Source organism: Tasmannia lanceolata, unplaced genomic scaffold (assembly GCF_043159265.1).
Source record: "Tasmannia lanceolata isolate RefF3 unplaced genomic scaffold, GAP_Taslan_0.1 ptg000053l, whole genome shotgun sequence".
Lineage (NCBI taxonomy): Eukaryota > Viridiplantae > Streptophyta > Magnoliopsida > Canellales > Winteraceae > Tasmannia > Tasmannia lanceolata.
In genome coordinates this window covers 137,501-145,000 of record NW_027518730.1, presented here as the reverse complement: position 1 = coordinate 145,000, position 7,500 = coordinate 137,501, and positions in this window count along the sequence as shown.

Here is a 7,500-nt window from a genome sequence, read left to right as displayed (position 1 = left end):
TTGGGCGCCTTGGACGATGTCTTGCGAAGACCATGGGCACAAGGCCATGGCATATGGTGAGGAAAGGACCACGGTTGCCAAGGTTAGGCACCGGAATGCTTGGCCTTGGCTTGCCCTAGCAGGGCATTGCTGGGTTGGGCTCCCTTGGCCTTTTGGGCGCCTTGGACGATGTCTTGCGAAGACCATGGGCACAAGGCCATGGCATATGGTGAGGAAAGGACCACGGTTGCCAAGGTTAGGCACCGGAATGCTTGGCCTTGGCTTGCCAAAGCAGGGCATTGCTGGGTTGGGCTCCCTTGGCCTTCCGGGCGCCTTGGACACTGTCTTGGGAAGACCATGGGCACAAGGCCATGGCATATGGTGGGGAATGGACCACGGTTGCCAAGGCTAGGCATATAGAGAGGAATCGCATTTTTGCCCGGATAGGCACCGGAATGCTTGGCCTTGGCTTGCCATAGCAGGGCATTGCTGGGTTGGGCTCCCTTGGCCTTCCGGGGGCCTTGGACGCTGTCTTGGGAAGACCATGGGCACAAGGCCATGGCATATAGTGAGGAATGGACCACGGTTGGCAAGGCTAGGCATATAGAGAGGAATGGACCACGGTTGCCAAGGTTGCGCAAGTTTTGGGCATTTTTTGCCCGGATATGCCCAAGTATGCCCCGATAGGCCCGTTACGCCCCGGTATGAACGCGTATGCCCGGATAGACTCGGTATGCCTTGGGATACATGCGTATGCCCCGATAGGCTTGGTACGCCCCGATATGCGCACGTGTGCCCCAGTAGGGCTCGGTATGCCCCGGTATGTACGCGTGTGCCCCGATAGGCCCGGTATGCCCCGATATGCACACGTGTGCCCCAATAGGGGTCGGTATGCCCCGGTAGGTACGCGTGTGCCCCGTAATGCACGTTTCGCAGATCTCCCCGCATGTCCCGCCCCTATATGTAATACTTACTTACTTACTTACTTTCTTTCTTGCTTGCTTGCTTGCTTGCAATGGTTGGGAGTGCCCGGCATGCCCCGCTGCAGAGACCAAGGGCGCAATGACTTGGCACCGCGGATGCCGGGACTCCGGCACTTCCCGTGGCACTGATGGTTGGTTCCAAAGACAAAAGGCCGTGCAAGGCCACCGCACCGCGGATGATTTTGCTCGTGCTGGCGCCGTTGTGTGGCCAAAGAACATGCGCGAATGCTCGTGTCGGAAGGGTTGGTGTCCTGGCCCCGCGGGTGTCACGAATGCTCGGTTGCGAAGACCATGGGACCAGAGCCATGGCACGTCGGATGATGGCTCCAGCTGGCGCCCCGGCACTTTCTGTGGCATTGATGCTCGGTTTCAAAGACAAACGTGCGCAGTGCCAGGGGACCGCGGATGACTGCTCGTGCTGGCCCCGTTGGGCGGCATTGATGGTCGGTTGCAAAGAAAATGCGCGATTGCTCGTGTCGGGGCCCGGCAAGCCAAGGCCAAGCGAGCCATGGCACGTCGGATGATGGCTCCAGCTGGCGCCCCGGCACTTTCTGTGGCATTGATGCTCGGTTTCAAAGACAAACGTGCGCAGGGCCAGGGGACCGCGGATGACTGCTCGTGCTGGCCCCGTTGGGCGGCATTGATGGTCGGTTGCAAAGAAAATGCGCGATTGCTCGTGTCGGGGCCTGGCAAGCCAAGGCCAAGCGAGCCATGGCAACGCGGATGATGGCTCGCTAGTGCTGGCGCCGTGCACAGTGGCCTCGCACACTCGCCCTGCACGCTTCCCTTGCACGCAGCCTTGCACACTAGCCTCGCATGCGAGCCTTGCACCCTAGCCATGCAAACTAGCCTTGCACGGTAGCCATGCACACAAGCCGTGCACATTAGCCATGCGCACAAGCCCCGCACACTAGCCTTGCGCACAACCCTTGCACACAAGCCATGCACTCGAGCAATGCACACAAGCCTTGCACTCAAGCAATGCACACAAGCCCTGGACACTAGCCTTGCACACGGGCCTGGCACACAAGCCTTGGGCACTAGCCTTGCGCACTAGCGTTCCACATGAGCCTTGCACACTAGCCTTGGACACTAGCCTTGCACACAGGCCTTGCACACTAGGCATGCTTGGGCGAGCTGATCCCGCATCAAGTCGACGGGTCTAGGCATTCTTGGGCGCAGATCCCGCATCGTCTCGTCGCGTCTGGGCGCAAACACGTCGCGTCTCGTTGCGTCTTCAGAAGTCGTCGCTAACAGCACCTTTGGTTGCCACTGGTGGTTAGGCTGGTTGGTTGCGCAAACCCTATAGGAGGGTGGCATGCTGGTGGGCGTTTTTGCCCGGATAGGCACTAGAATGTGCAGATTTTGGGCGTTTTTGCCTGGATAGGCTAAGGAATGGGCATGCTTTGGGCGTTTTTGCCCGGATAGGCACCGGAATGCTTGGCCTTGGCTTGTCCTAGCAAGGCATTGCTGGGTTGGGCTCCCTTGGCCTTTTGGGCGCCTTGGACGATGTCTTGCGAAGACCATGGGCACAAGGCCATGGCATATGGTGAGGAAAGGACCACGGTTGCCAAGGTTAGGCACCGGAATGCTTGGCCTTGGCTTGCCAAAGCAGGGCATTGCTGGGTTGGGCTCCCTTGGCCTTCCGGGCGCCTTGGACACTGTCTTGGGAAGACCATGGGCACAAGGCCATGGCATATGGTGGGGAATGGACCACGGTTGCCAAGGCTAGGCATATAGAGAGGAATTGCATTTTTGCCCGGATAGGCACCGGAATGCTTGGCCTTGGCTTGCCATAGCAGGGCATTGCTGGGTTGGGCTCCCTTGGCCTTCCGGGGGCCTTGGACGCTGTCTTGGGAAGACCATGGGCACAAGGCCATGGCATATAGTGAGGAATGGACCACGGTTGGCAAGGCTAGGCATATAGAGAGGAATGGACCACGGTTGCCAAGGTTGCGCAAGTTTTGGGCATTTTTTGCCCGGATATGCCCAAGTATGCCCCGATAGGCCCGTTACGCCCCGGTATGAACGCGTATGCCCGGATAGACTCGGTATGCCTTGGGATACATGCGTATGCCCCGATAGGCTTGGTACGCCCCGATATGCGCACGTGTGCCCCAGTAGGGCTCGGTATGCCCCGGTATGTACGCGTGTGCCCCGATAGGCCCGGTATGCCCCGATATGCACACGTGTGCCCCAATAGGGGTCGGTATGCCCCGGTAGGTACGCGTGTGCCCCGTAATGCACGTTTCGCAGATCTCCCCGCATGTCCCGCCCCTATATGTAATACTTACTTACTTACTTACTTTCTTTCTTGCTTGCTTGCTTGCTTGCAATGGTTGGGAGTGCCCGGCATGCCCCGCTGCAGAGACCAAGGGCGCAATGACTTGGCACCGCGGATGCCGGGACTCCGGCACTTCCCGTGGCACTGATGGTTGGTTCCAAAGACAAAAGGCCGTGCAAGGCCACCGCACCGCGGATGATTTTGCTCGTGCTGGCGCCGTTGTGTGGCCAAAGAACATGCGCGAATGCTCGTGTCGGAAGGGTTGGTGTCCTGGCCCCGCGGGTGTCACGAATGCTCGGTTGCGAAGACCATGGGACCAGAGCCATGGCACGTCGGATGATGGCTCCAGCTGGCGCCCCGGCACTTTCTGTGGCATTGATGCTCGGTTTCAAAGACAAACGTGCGCAGGGCCAGGGGACCGCGGATGACTGCTCGTGCTGGCCCCGTTGGGCAGCATTGATGGTCGGTTGCAAAGAAAATGCGCGATTGCTCGTGTCGGGGCCCGGCAAGCCAAGGCCAAGCGAGCCATGGCACGTCGGATGATGGCTCCAGCTGGCGCCCCGGCACTTTCTGTGGCATTGATGCTCGGTTTCAAAGACAAACGTGCGCAGGGCCAGGGGACCGCGGATGACTGCTCGTGCTGGCCCCGTTGGGCGGCATTGATGGTCGGTTGCAAAGAAAATGCGCGATTGCTCGTGTCGGGGCCTGGCAAGCCAAGGCCAAGCGAGCCATGGCAACGCGGATGATGGCTCGCTAGTGCTGGCGCCGTGCACAGTGGCCTCGCACACTCGCCCTGCACGCTTCCCTTGCACGCAGCCTTGCACACTAGCCTCGCATGCGAGCCTTGCACCCTAGCCATGCAAACTAGCCTTGCACGGTAGCCATGCACACAAGCCGTGCACATTAGCCATGCGCACAAGCCCCGCACACTAGCCTTGCGCACAACCCTTGCACACAAGCCATGCACTCGAGCAATGCACACAAGCCTTGCACTCAAGCAATGCACACAAGCCCTGGACACTAGCCTTGCACACGGGCCTGGCACACAAGCCTTGGGCACTAGCCTTGCGCACTAGCGTTCCACATGAGCCTTGCACACTAGCCTTGGACACTAGCCTTGCACACAGGCCTTGCACACTAGGCATGCTTGGGCGAGCTGATCCCGCATCAAGTCGACGGGTCTAGGCATTCTTGGGCGCAGATCCCGCATCGTCTCGTCGCGTCTGGGCGCAAACACGTCGCGTCTCGTTGCGTCTTCAGAAGTCGTCGCTAACAGCACCTTTGGTTGCCACTGGTGGTTAGGCTGGTTGGTTGCGCAAACCCTATAGGAGGGTGGCATGCTGGTGGGCGTTTTTGCCCGGATAGGCACTAGAATGTGCAGATTTTGGGCGTTTTTGCCTGGATAGGCTAAGGAATGGGCATGCTTTGGGCGTTTTTGCCCGGATAGGCACCGGAATGCTTGGCCTTGGCTTGTCCTAGCAAGGCATTGCTGGGTTGGGCTCCCTTGGCCTTTTGGGCGCCTTGGACGATGTCTTGCGAAGACCATGGGCACAAGGCCATGGCATATGGTGAGGAAAGGACCACGGTTGCCAAGGTTAGGCACCGGAATGCTTGGCCTTGGCTTGCCAAAGCAGGGCATTGCTGGGTTGGGCTCCCTTGGCCTTCCGGGCGCCTTGGACGCTGTCTTGGGAAGACCATGGGCACAAGGCCATGGCATATAGTGAGGAATGGACCACGGTTGGCAAGGCTAGGCATATAGAGAGGAATGGACCACGGTTGCCAAGGTTGCGCAAGTTTTGGGCATTTTTTGCCCGGATATGCCCAAGTATGCCCCGATAGGCCCGTTACGCCCCGGTATGAACGCGTATGCCCGGATAGACTCGGTATGCCTTGGGATACATGCGTATGCCCTGATAGGCTTGGTACGCCCCGATATGCGCACGTGTGCCCCAGTAGGGCTCGGTATGCCCCGGTATGTACGCGTGTGCCCCGATAGGCCCGGTATGCCCCGATATGCACACGTGTGCCCCAATAGGGGTCGGTATGCCCCGGTAGGTACGCGTGTGCCCCGTAATGCACGTTTCGCAGATCTCCCCGCATGTCCCGCCCCTATATGTAATACTTACTTACTTACTTACTTTCTTTCTTGCTTGCTTGCTTGCTTGCAATGGTTGGGAGTGCCCGGCATGCCCCGCTGCAGAGACCAAGGGCGCAATGACTTGGCACCGCGGATGCCGGGACTCCGGCACTTCCCGTGGCACTGATGGTTGGTTCCAAAGACAAAAGGCCGTGCAAGGCCACCGCACCGCGGATGATTTTGCTCGTGCTGGCGCCGTTGTGTGGCCAAAGAACATGCGCGAATGCTCGTGTCGGAAGGGTTGGTGTCCTGGCCCCGCGGGTGTCACGAATGCTCGGTTGCGAAGACCATGGGACCAGAGCCATGGCACGTCGGATGATGGCTCCAGCTGGCGCCCCGGCACTTTCTGTGGCATTGATGCTCGGTTTCAAAGACAAACGTGCGCAGGGCCAGGGGACCGCGGATGACTGCTCGTGCTGGCCCCGTTGGGCGGCATTGATGGTCGGTTGCAAAGAAAATGCGCGATTGCTCGTGTCGGGGCCTGGCAAGCCAAGGCCAAGCGAGCCATGGCAACGCGGATGATGGCTCCAGCTGGCGCCCCGGCACTTTCTGTGGCATTGATGCTCGGTTTCGAAGACAAACGTGCGCAGGGCCAGGGGACCGCGGAGGACTGCTCGTGCTGGCCCCGTTGGGCGGCATTGATGGTGTGTTGCAGAGAGCATGTGCGATTGCAAGTGTCGGCCGGGTTTGGGTTCCCTTGGGCTTTCGGGTGCCTTGGACGCTGTCTTGCGAAGACCATGGGCACAAGGCCCCGTCCTGGCCCCTTGTTCGATTCGCTCTCGTCTTGCGCTTGCTTCCAAGGTCCTCCATGACCTTCCCCATGGCCTTGCTAGATCCCCCCCATGACGCATGACCTCTGTCCGTTGATTGGTTTTGAGTGCACACCATGCCCGGCTTGGCACCGTGTTGTCGCGTGAGTGGCATTTGGATCGTGCATGCTGGTGGGCTACCTGCCAATGCGCACAAGCCTTGCACACTAGCCTTGCGCACGAGCCTTGCACAAAAGCCTTGGACACAAGCCTTGCGCACAAGCCATGCGCACAAGCCTTGGACGCTAGCCTTGCACACAAGCCATGCATACAAGCCTTGCTCACAAGCCTTGGGCACTGGCCCATCGCAGTAGCCTTGCACACAAGCCTTGCGCACTAGCTTTGGGCACGAGCCTTGCGCACTTGCCTTGGGCACTAGCCTTGCACACAACCCTTGGGAACTAGCCTTGCGCACCAGCCTTGCCCACAAGCCTTGCACACCAGCCTTGCACACTAGCCTTGCATACAAGCCTTGCACACTAGCCTTGCACACAGGCCATGCTCACTAGCCTTGGGCACTAGCCTTGCACACAGACCTTGGGCACTAGCCTTGCGCACTAGCCTTGCCCACGAGCCTTGCACACTAGCCTTGCACGCAGGCCTTGCACGCTAGGCATGCTTGGGCCAGCAGCTCCCGCATCAAGTCGGCGGGTGTAGGCACGGTTGGGCGCAGATCCCGCATCGCCTCGTCGCGTCTGGGCGCAAACCCGTCGCGTCTCGTTGCGTCTTCAGAAGTCGTCGCTAACAGCACCTTTGGTTGCCACTGGTGGTTAGGCGGGTTGGTTGCGCAAACCCTATAGGAGGGTGGCATGCTGCGGGGCGCTGGAATGCGCAGGCTTAGGGCGTTTTTGCCCGGATAGGCACTGGAATGTGCTGGTTTTGGGCGTTTTTGCCTGGATAGGCTAAGGAATGGGCATGCTTTGGGCGTTTTCCCCGGATAGGCACTGGAATGGGCTGGTTTTGGGCGTTTTTGCCTGGATAGGCTAACGAATGGGGCATGCTTTGGGCGTTTTTGCCCGGGTAGGCACTGGAATGCCTGGCCTTGGCTGGGCATTGCTGGGTTGGGCTCCCTTGGCCTTTCAGGCGCCTTGGATGCTGTCTTGTGAAGACCATGGGCACAAGGCCATGGCATATAGTGGGGAATGGACCATGGTTGCCAAGGTTAGGCAATATAGAGGGCGGTGGGCGAGTAGGCCATGGCGTCACTTGTTTGCCCGTGTTTGCTCCCTTTGTGCGTTGTTTGGTTTTGGGAGCACACCTACCTTGCTAGGCTCGGCGGCTTACCCCTGCCCTTGTGGGTACTGGGTT